An 11,884-nucleotide genomic window follows, 5' to 3' on the forward strand; every position below is an offset into this window, starting at 1 on the left:
ATATGTTATATTTACAATGGGTAACAATGATATTGCTGGAGGTATATGCAAATCACTGGGACACGAAGCAAGAAAAACAAAAAAAAACATAACTTAATTACGCTAATTACTCCAAAAGTAACATAAATACAATTGTTAAACATATAAATAGGTTAATAAATCTGCGTAGTCAATAGTATACCCCAAAGTATTTACTGCAAACAGACTACTTCTCGTGAACGAGCACTTAGCAACATGTAAAACAGCTAGAGACAATCCAGTTTAATATAGGAAAGTATAATTATAATAGTAAGTATAATTATGTAGTTAAAAGGATAGGGAAAATGTCTAATGAATAAAATCTACTTATCTAAAAAAAATTGAGAAGCCGTTTCGTTAGGAAAATGACTCGTAAAACTGCCCTACAACAACTCTTCATTCTCTACTCTTCGTTCCAAAAAAGTTACAACTTATGATCAGGGGCACGGCAGTGCCCCCGCCAAGTCGAGCAAAACAAAGAGGCACGGCCGTACCATCCTTTTCTCGAAGCCACTCAGGCCATTTTCAACGTTTTGTAATTTTGTGATAGCTAAAGCTAGAACCCTGAATTTTCAGTGACGTATAGAGCATAATATAATTTAGATATATTCTCAATAACATGTAATTTGAACATGTAGTTTAAGAATTATTGCATGTCAAAGTTCCTTAGTTTTGTCACTGACACACTTACACGATCATGATAATTCTAAGGTACTTCTAGCAGACCCACATGCTCCAAATTTGAAACGTAATTAGTTTTCAGCGTATTAAGCCAATAAAAACTTAAAAATACTCCAATATCAGTCACGTTTGAAAGATTTAATAACTGTATAAGTAAGTTTGTGATCCTATATAAACATATGCGATAACAAAGTTACGTTTACAGTTCCTAAAATTAGTATGTTAAGTATAGGTACACTACGTTGTACGATGTGAGTATGAATGAAAATGTGTATAATTATGATATGTGTATACATAGTATGAGTATGGTATGGGTATGAGAACGAAAAGAAGCACTGCCTACAAAAAGAGATGAGATCCCATCAAAAACATTACAATGTAAAATGATGCAAGTCTCGCAACCCCACCGCAACCCAGTTTTTCTACTACAAAAAAGTTTTGAGATGTAATGTGATACCAAGTCGGTTATTAGCTTACTGGGCGGTTCCATCCCCTTAGATAATTTTGTAAAACTAATTTATTAAATAAAGAATTTTGTATATGTATAAACCACTGAGCAGTCACTGGTAGGTAGGGTATCACTGTAACTATTCCTCTCACGATTACAAGACTTATTAATAGTCATACTTGTTATGAACAAAATGCTGCACTTCATGATAAAAGCAAGCCGCTTTGCACAGTGATAGTAGGGACCAAACTGAGCGATTTGACCCGCAGCAGCGGCAGTTTCACCCCTTAGGAACAGAGATGGCGCCACTTCTTTAAAAAATATTTCAAAAAATTCTACAAGCTAAACCAATGAACCGATTTAAATGTTTAATATCTCAAATGAAAGCGCATTATATACATTACTTTTAAAAAAATACTCAAAAAATATATACTCAATACTTTTGATAAAAACGGGAATTTTAAGTTTGTTTTTTTACTCGATTGATAGTTTTTACTTGATTTCTCAAAAAAATTGTATGGAATATGAATAGTTTAATGCATGTATATATTACTGAATAAATAACAAGTATTTAAAAAAAAACACGACACCGATATCTCTCATACTTCTCGAAATATGAAAGTTTGAATGTGAGTGTAAATTTCTTCAAGATATATTCCAAATAATTCTACAAGCTAAACTATTCGACCGATTTTAATGTTTAATATCTCAAATAAAAGCTCATTATATATACTACTTATAAAAAAATATTTAAATAACATATACTGAATACTTTTGGCAAAAAATGGCATCTTAAGTTTTTTTTCTTACTCGATTGATAGTTTTTAATTGATTTCATAAAAAAAAAATTATGGAATATGAATAGTTTAATAAATATATATATAGTACTGAGTATATAAAAGTATTACAAAAAAACCCGACACCCATACCTTTCATTCTTCACGAAATATTTAAGTTCAATTATGCACGTTCTTACAAATAAATTCTTTAAAAGAAATCTTCAACTGCAGTAAGTGCACTGATTTTAATATGAAATGTGTCATATGAAAAGAAATCACCCAATTTATTTTAATAAATAAAAAATAAATAAATAAAAACTGAATAAAGTTTTCCTGGTGCTGAATTACAAAAAAATATAACAAATCTAAAATTAGGAATTATTTTTATTTAAAGTGACTACATTTGTAAACAAAAAACTTAAATGTCCTCTTCGGGTTCACCGGTAGATGTAGAACTGAAAAAAAGTCGTTTTGAGAAGTACTCGTACCATTTCAATACTACAAAATCACCGATCATACATGAACTGGTTGCTGTAGATTACTGTTGGAAAATGTATGTGCCTGTAGATTAACTGTTGAATTATTTTTGTGCCTAGTTGATTACCATTAAACCTATAATTTTGTGCCAGACCTATAATCAGTGGTCAGCATGCAAAATAACTGGATTGAAAATTACATTAACTTACTTTTGATTTGTACAGCCACCTTTGCATGATTTACACTGGGCTGTGCATGGTAAGCTGACGCGACGACACTCACAACGCATAGTTTCGCAGCCAGATTTGCAGCCACAATGGTCCAAGAGGTTTAATTGCGACCAAATCGCTGTAACTGCCGACCAATCCGGAGTCCAACTCTCTTTTTCCTCAGTCCATCCCCAAGAAGATGGACATGGTATGGAAACTTCTGGTTTCATAGCGTTTCCCCATATATGGCCCGCTTGGTAAGCGGCTCGAAGTTCATGTTTATAGAGAGCAGCTGATGTAGGTGGCAGGCTTGACACAAGCTTGTTTTTTGAAGCAAACAAATATTTGTGAACTTCATTTACGTTTATGTGTTCCATTTGGCCAAACAATAACACAAATCTAGGGTTACTTTATACTAAAATTAAAATATGTAGTTACACACCTGACAACCGACAAAATCAAAAACTTGAGTTGACATACTCCTATTTTCCCGTCTTTTTATAGTGGCCAGAGAAAGGCAGCTTGATCTGAACGAATTCCTTCAGTACGAAAACCAAATTTGTCCACCTTCGTTGTCAGTCAATGGAGGGCGTCGTTCAGGGAACAAATCTGATTTGGCCGAGAAATTAGAACCTGCCAACCCTGCCACCTACATCAGCTGCTCTCTATAAACATGCACTTCGAGCAGCTTACCAAGAGGGCCATATATGGGGAAACGCTCTGAATCCAGAAGTTTCCATACCATGTACATCTTTTTGGGGATGGACTGAGGAAAAAGAGAGTTGGACTCCGGAATGGTCGGCATTTACAGCGATTTGGTCTCAATTAAGCCTCTTGGACCATTGTGGCTGCAAATCTGGCTGCGAAACTATGCATTGTGGGTGTCGTCGCGTCAGCTGGCCATGCACAGCCCAGTGTAAATCATGCAAGTGTGGCTGTACAAATCAAAAGTAAGTTAATGTAATTTTCAATCCAGGGTTATTTTGCATGCTGACCACTAATTATAGGTCTGGCACAAAATTATAGGTTTAATGGTTATCAACTAGGCACAAAAATAATTCAACAGTAATTTACAGCAACCAGTTCATGTATGATCAGTGATTTTGTAGTATTGGAATGGTACGAGTACTTAACAAAACGACTTTTCTTTTTCAGTTTTACATCTACCGGTGAACCATATAATTTAAAATCACCTAATAATAATTATTTGCCCGTTTATTTTTGTATTTAACACACTGACAATTATCTGATTCAATTCGGCTTATATGTATAAAAACTACTAAATTGACCTACTTTTATATTAGTAGTAGTAGTAGTAGTAAACTCTTTATTGTACAAATATACACATTAAAAATTACATGGTACAAATAATAAGATGTACAAAGGCGAACTTATCCCTTTGAGGGATCTCTTCCAGTTAACCTTTGAGTAGATGAGAGGAGAAAGTGAAAAGAGGGTGACAAATGTAGCAAAATGTACAACAAGGTACCAGAAAGATAAAGGATATAAATACATACAAAATTAATAGGATAAACATATAATATATTACACAAAAAGGAATGGGGAAAATACACTAAAAATTGGAAAGAAGTAGAAAAATATAAAGCAACATACAATACAAATATAGGCACATAAGTCAATCAGATAACCACAGCTTCTTTAACCTCTCCTTGAACGACGCAAGCGATTGCGCCTGTCTGAGCGAAACTGGCAGCTCATTCCACAGCTTCACTGAAAGCACTGCGAAGGACTTGTTGTATCCACGAGATTTGTGAGAGGGGATGGCAAGTGATAAATTCGCGCTAGAACGGAGACGGTGGCCACTGCCTTCAGCCAGAAATTGAAATTTTTGAGAGAGGTATACAGGAGAAGAAGGTGTAAAAAGAACATTGAAGAGAAGAGAAAGAGTGTGAAGATCTCTGCGGCGGCGGATTGGAAGCCAATTGAGATTATGACGGTAGTAAGATACATGATCGTACTTCCGTAGGCCGAAAATGAATCTTATACAGACATTCTGTAAGCGCTCTAACTTGTCCAAGAGTTCTTCTGTCATGTCATATTATACACATAGATTTAAGATTAGATCCTAAGTATGCATGTAATATTGCTATGCCCTCACGGGGTCCATGTGGAACTACCAAGAATTTGTAATACCTAAAAAACCATGGTTGCAATAAATAAATATGAAATATGAACCCGAAGAGGACATTTAAGTTTTTTGTTTACAAATGTAGTTACTTTAAATAAAAATAATTCCTAATTTTAGATTTGTTATATTTTTTTGTAATTCACCACCAGGAAAAAACTTTATTCAGTTTTTATTAATAATTTTTTTATTTATTAAAATAAATTGGGTGATTTTTTTTCATATGACACATTTCATATTAAAATCAGTGCACTTACTGCGGTTGAAGATTTCTTTTAAAGGATTTATTTGTAAGAACGTGCATAATTGAACTTAAATATTTCGTGAAGAATGAAAGGTATGGGTGTCGGGTTTTTTTGTAATACTTTTATATACTCAGTTCTATATATATGTTTATTAAACTATTCATGTTCCATAATATTTTTTTTAAGAAATCAAGTAAAAACTATCAATCGAGTAAGAAAAAAAACTTAAGATGCCGTTTTTTGCCAAAAGGGTTCAGTATATGTTTTATGAGTATTTTTTTATAAGTAATGTATGTAATGAGCTTTTATTTGAGATATTAAACATTGAAATCGGTCAAATAGTTAAGCTTGTAGAATTTTTTGAAATATATTTTGAAGAAATTTACACTCACATTCAAACTTTTATATTTCGTGAAGTATGAGAGGTATCGGTGTCGGGTTTTTTTTATAATACTTGTTATTTATTCAGTAATAGATACATGCATTAAGTTATTCATGTTCCATACATTTTTTTTGAGAAACCAAGTAAAAACTATCAATCGAGTAAAAAAAAAAAACTTAAGATGCCGTTTTTTGTCGAAAGTAATCAGTATATATTTTTTGAGTATTTTTTAAAAGTAATTTATATAATGAGCTTTCATTTGAGATATTAAACATTTAAATCGGTTCAGTGGTTTAGCTTGTAGCATTTTTTGAAATATTTTTTAAAGAAGTGGCGCCATCTCTGTTCCTAAGGGGTGAAACTTGCGCTGCTGCGGGTCAAATCACTCAGTTTGGTCCCTACTAGCACTGTGCAAAGCGGCTTGCTTTTATCATGAAGTGCAGCATCCGGGCAAAAAATGGCCATAACAAGTATGACTATAAATATCAAATATATGGACTATTTACATTTTGATATGATTTTGTTTTAGTAAACTTAGAAAACATAGATAGGGAGCAAACAGAATATCAGCACTGCGATAGGGGGCTGTTTTGGACGCCAGTTCAGAAACTGAAGGAGCTCGAAGATAATAAATATGCCACTTGTTAATGTAAATAATTGTACTTTTCCTAAAGAATGTCACATACCTGTGTAAATTTTTTATATGGTTGTATATTATACATATTAAAAATAAAAACAAACAATTGTTATTTTGGTGTTTATTTATTTTAAAGGTAAACAAATCTATACCTAACTTTAGCTTACACTATAATTCAGGTCATTCATTGAAAGAATATTATTAGAGTTACCAATATTACAAGAATAATCTAATCCATTGCTCTCAATATTTTTGTTAAATTTCAAATAATAAGTATATTTTTCGCCTTGGTTGCGTTGTACACGTACATAAACCGCCGTAGGTAAGTTGTCTAAAGAGAAAATACAACGAACGGCGAGGTTTAATCCTGCAACAAAATATGTAAGGATTAGATTGATGTTGCGAATGAACAGCGATATATTCAAGGTTCTTAATACTGCTTAAAAAGTTTACCTTTGTAAAAAGTCGAATCAGTCGCTGAAAATATTAGACATGTGGGCCTATGGACGGTTTTCAGAGCTCCATTTGTGGTCTTATTGGATAGATTTAGGCATACTTTTTAAAAAAAATTATGCCTTTTAACCCTAAAACAAAAAAACAGCACATAATCTTAAAAGTTCAGTTCCTCCCAAGTTCTTCCAGTAATTGTCATAACCTCAAATTTTAGAAATGTTTACCATCAATGAGCACGATTATACATTGTAGGCACCTTAAGTTCATGCACATTTGCACAATCTTATTTAATATATTGGTATTTAATGGTGACAACAGAAATTCTCTTATAAAATAGAGACGATTCAGAATATAAACAAACAAGATGGCGATCCACATTCCACAGATAAGACACAGATGACACGCGATTTTGGAATTATTCGAACACAGTGTTGCTAACCCGCGATTTTTCAGATTTGCCGCCTTTTTCTACTGACAAGATTTGCTTGACCCACTATATATATTATAGTCCTCCACATCGATTTCGATGACGGCGACCTCAACAATCAAGACTTTTTCCTCTCATGAGCTCTTATGTGACCGGCCAGGCCAAACTTGTTTTTAAAAACTCTTTCACACTCACGGCGGTAGTACTATTAGTTATCCTGTGCTCACGGCAGTCACGGCAGTAGAGTTGACCGGCCGTATTGTACGTATACACGTAGGAGGGCTTAGGTCTTTCCTTGCGCAATTGTCGTTTTACATCTAACGTCGTGATGCGGTTTTCCTCAAACGACTTGATGGATTCAAAGATGGTAGACCGCCAAGATGACCGTTTCGCAGCGAGCTCCCAACGTGTAGGATCGATAGAACACGCGTTTAGGTGACGCTTAAGAACATCCTTATATCAAAGATATTGACCACCGTGCTTCCGCTTACCCTCTGCTAACTGAGTAGAATATAGCTTTAGGCAAGCGGCGATCATCCATTCGGAGAACATGCCCACACCACCTGAGCTGGCGCTGCTTCAATAGCGCCTCCATACCGTACATCCCGGAACGACGCAGAACCTCAGAATTTTGGGTACGGTCCTGCCACTTAATCCTAAGTATATATCTCAGACATCTTAGGTGGTAGGTGTCTAGTCTTCTGATATCTGTCTTGTACAGGCACAATGTTTCTGCGCCATACAGAAGAACTGGGATTATCAGGGCCTTATAGACGCTTATCTTTGTCTCAAGCTTGATATCATGGGACCTCCAGACACGATCAGTGAGACGTTCAAAATTGGCAGCGGCGTTAGCAATGCGCGATTGTATTTCCGAAGCCAGGGTGTTATCACGTCGTATAGTGATTCCAAGATATTTAAAATGACTCACTTCATCTAGTGGTTTCCCACCTAGATTCAGCGGTGTTGAATCAGATTCAACTGCCCGGGGTGGTTGCTTGAGGACTTGAGTCTTAGAAGCACTTATCACCAGGCCGAACTTTTGACAAGAGTGGTTTAATGCGTCAACATAGCTTTGAAGATGCGCCACGCTGTCGGACATAAGGCATACGTCGTGAGCGTAGAGTATCTCACTTTTGACTTCGCCCTGAATCGCGCCTTGATACGTTACTATACGTTCATGTATACGTACGGCGGTACCAGATGGTAAGTAGGTATAGAGTTACATGTTACGTTAAATCCAAAGTCACGAATATAGCCTGCTGCGTATTGGGTAATTAATCGTGGAACACCTGTGTGGTAAATGCAGTACCTACCTATGCAATTCATTTTAATTTGCAAGTATTATGTGTAACGTTTCAGACATTTAAAAGTGATAAAAGTACCTAGGCAATTAGTTGCTTATTTAAGACGATGAGTAATTAAAATGCGGCGAATCGTCTACTTTAGTATATTTTGTTACAATTTATTACCATAGCAAGCAGGTACAGTTAGGCCGCGATTTAACAATCTGCAACGAGGAGTTAATCTAAGAATATACAATTTCATGATTTCATAATGATATGTACTTGTTACAGAAAAATACTTGTTGGTTGGTCAAATTTACACTAAAGGAAGCTTCACTAAATTTATCCGGGAAGCGTAATTAATATACATATTTGTATAATAACATGCATAATAAATTATAACGCGTAAATATAACAGACTGATGCTATGTGAATAAGTCGGGAAGCAATCGATTCAGTAAGTAATTTTGGAGAGGAATCCTTTGCGTAAACATAATATCCTTCTATTGACCCTGCAACCTTTTATATTGATATGTACTACCCCATTCAGTTAGAAATGATTCTTAGTTTCACCGTCCTCTCATTCCACGTAGGGTCAATAGGGTTTTCTGTTTCTTAGACTTATTTTCCGGGTGTATATTGTATATGTACTCGTATATATGTATATACTTACATAAACATTTTTTTAGATTTTCAGAGCAAACTTTTTTAAACATGTTTCATCGACTAATGTTTGTTGACGGGAGGCGCCATGTGATCGCTAGCATTCTAACCACGACGCCTTCCCAGCGGTCCTGGCTATTCTATGCCAGGACACCCACTCCAAGGACGGGAGAGTCAGAAACGCTTGACTCTCCCCCCTATCCCGTAGGGCCAAATTGTGCGGGTCCCCAACCCGCTGGCCCTACTGAGGGAGAACGCCTGTACGCGTCTTCTTCCTCTCCGTCTGCGCCGGTTCGGGGGCGCATCCGCACTTTCTTCGCGCTCCCTCTCCGCTGCCTCCTTCCTCGACATCACTATATTACAGAAGGAGGCCACCGCATCCCAGGATCTCTCGCTGCGCAACATTGACGTCAAAACACTGTGCAGCGAGAGATCCACTACTCCAAGGACTGGTTACTAGGTCCGCCCGTTCCATAGCCCAGCGGTTACACACCTCCAGCGTGTGCTGGGCCGTGTCGTCGATATCCCCACACTCGTGACAGACAGGGCTGGCCTCTCTTTTTATTCTGTGCAGGTAGTGACCGAAGCACCCGTGTCCGGTCAGCACCTGCGTCAGTCTAAAGCCCACCCTACCGTGTTTGCGGTCCAACCAGCGGTCAAGCGACGGGAGGAGTGCCCCTATGGTGCGGGTTCCATAGGAGGAGTCCTCCAGGTCTCTCTTCCACTGGTTTCTTTCTTTCTTCCGTGCTCTTTTCCGGGCAGCCCTCACCTCTTCAGGGGCAGGGTACTCACCTGTGTTCCTGCTCCTGACCCTTTCCTGGTATGCCTCAGCAAGCGTCCCGGCCTCAAGCTCCCACGGTGGGGTGCCCGCCAAGATGCACGCCGCCGCCCCCGCCACCGTTATATAGCCCCTAACTATTCGGATGGCCACCGGCAACAGAAATACCTACATCATCTGTGAAAATTTCAACTGTCTAGCTACCACGGTTCATGGGATACAGCCTGGTGATAGACAGACGGACAGATAAACGAACAGCGGAGTCTTAGTCTTAGGTAGATACGGAACCCTTATAAGACGAATGAGTCATAATTTTAAAACATTTTCTACCTTTTTATTGGAATTTGTTACCTTTTTATTGATTTGTAATTTTTTTATGTCTAGAATTTTATAATTATTGACCCGGGTTTCACGGGATTTTTTGTCATACTCAGGACAGATATTTCTATGAAATCGAGAAGAACTTGAGTTCCACGGTTAGTATAGCTATAGCGTAACGTAAATAAACACTAGCCGCTGGCCATGCCGGTTTATGATTGCGGTATTTTCGTGAAAGAATTTTAGCAGCGGTTACTGTTATTCATGTTGCCAAACACAGGGGCGTCATTAATTTATAGAATACGTTATCCTTTGTGTACCTATAGAGAGACAAAAACAATACCTTTGGCAGATCTCCATGAAACATACAAGAGGTATAATTAAGGGTCCCCCGCAAGTTCTCTATAAAAACGTAGTTCCGCTCTCATTTTAAAACGACTGGCTAGATTGCTCTGAAACTTTGTACTTACAATAGGATAAGATATATCTATGTCTGTAATTAGTTTATGTAGCTTCAGATACCATAGCTAAAAAAAATACAGCGAATTTAAGTTTTTCATACAAAACTTGTTTTTGCTCTATTTCGTTTGTTTTATGAACTGGAGCTATATAAACTAATTACAGACCTAGATATACCTCATGTCATTGTATGTGAAACATTTCATTACAATCCAACAAGTAGTTTTAAAAATGAGAGCGGAACTACGTTTGTACGGGAAGGTGCTATTCGGCCGAGCTGGACTCCTTAATAAATTTGAGTAAATCTTAGTAAATTTGAGTTTGTGAGTAAGTGAGTTTATATAAAACATTCTCGTCGGCTTACATTTTTTTTTGTCATTATGACGACGCACAAAGTAGCCTAGAATGTAACGTTTTCATATTGAATACAAGCAGCAATTTAGGTACGTTGAATATTATCACCTCGCCGTACCCATCGATAATGTTTCCGCTATAGAATCGTGCGGAGATTTTGCCTCATTTGCCTTCGTCGGTTGAATATGCATGCATTGGAGGTGTGCACTTACGGAGAAGCCCGCCGGGCTGAGGCGGGATCGATCTAGCGAGGCCGGGCTGCACCGGCCATCGGGACCCGCGCCGCGTATTGCTAGCCTCCAGACACTGCAGGCTCCGATCACTAATGATGTTCAGCTACGTTATCACTTTCAATTCAACACACTGAAATGCAACTTGAAAATATAATCGTCACCGTTTTATTTTTAAAACATCAAAACACAACACATACAATTTGAATGATAATTGGAAACTAAAATAACTTTTTTGAAGCTGTCGGAGATAAGTTAGAATAAGTATCTCATCTTGTCAAAGCCAAATTCGTCGTATTTTACCATTTACGTTTTAGTACTCGTAACTACCGACTAATTTTGCCCACCCAGGTTATCACATTATCACAGTTCATTATCTATAGATCGATCTCTCAAGGTCCCACTGATTGCGCACAACCTTGGATCAATTATGATTCAGCATTGAACTTGTTTGGGATAGTCAAATTTTAATTACGCTAACATACTTTGTTTACATTGATGTACCTAGGTAATCATTAATACCCTAAAGAATTAACAATATTTCTTGCAGGCCAATTCGAACCTACACTGACATCAGAATGATATTTGAATCATGTTATTTAGTTATCATTATCGTGCATTTCGCCCGTACCACGTATAGGCGCGGGCGAAACGCACGATAACTAAATAACATAATTCAAATATCTTTCGTTTACGAAGACTGGCTCAAAAACAATCAATGTTCTTTATGATTCACGAGATAGCAAGCAAAACATGACTACTATGATTGCATTAACCATATGTGTCCTTGGGCACCATAATTTTTATGATATTGTTATCTAGGTACCTAGCTCAAGATTAGCTGTATCCGCAATGGCAAACAACTATTTTCATCCGCTTCACGTCTTCATAATC

At 37.0% G+C, this 11,884-nt stretch overlaps 1 protein-coding gene across 2 annotated transcripts in view; it reads right to left on the reverse strand.

The window, feature by feature from the left end:
* The window catches only part of LOC134742447 (potassium voltage-gated channel subfamily H member 8), a 150,618-nt gene extending 139,487 nt beyond the window's left edge, over positions 1-11,131 (reverse strand). For both annotated transcript variants that reach the window (XM_063675609.1, XM_063675607.1), the window contains exon 1: positions 10,973-11,131. The gene's annotated coding sequence lies outside the window, so the exon portion shown is untranslated. The remainder of the gene's footprint in view (positions 1-10,972) is intronic.
* Between the last annotated feature and the right edge of the window lie 753 nt (positions 11,132-11,884).

Source organism: Cydia strobilella, chromosome 6 (assembly GCF_947568885.1).
Source record: "Cydia strobilella chromosome 6, ilCydStro3.1, whole genome shotgun sequence".
NCBI classification, from domain to species: domain Eukaryota; kingdom Metazoa; phylum Arthropoda; class Insecta; order Lepidoptera; family Tortricidae; genus Cydia; species Cydia strobilella.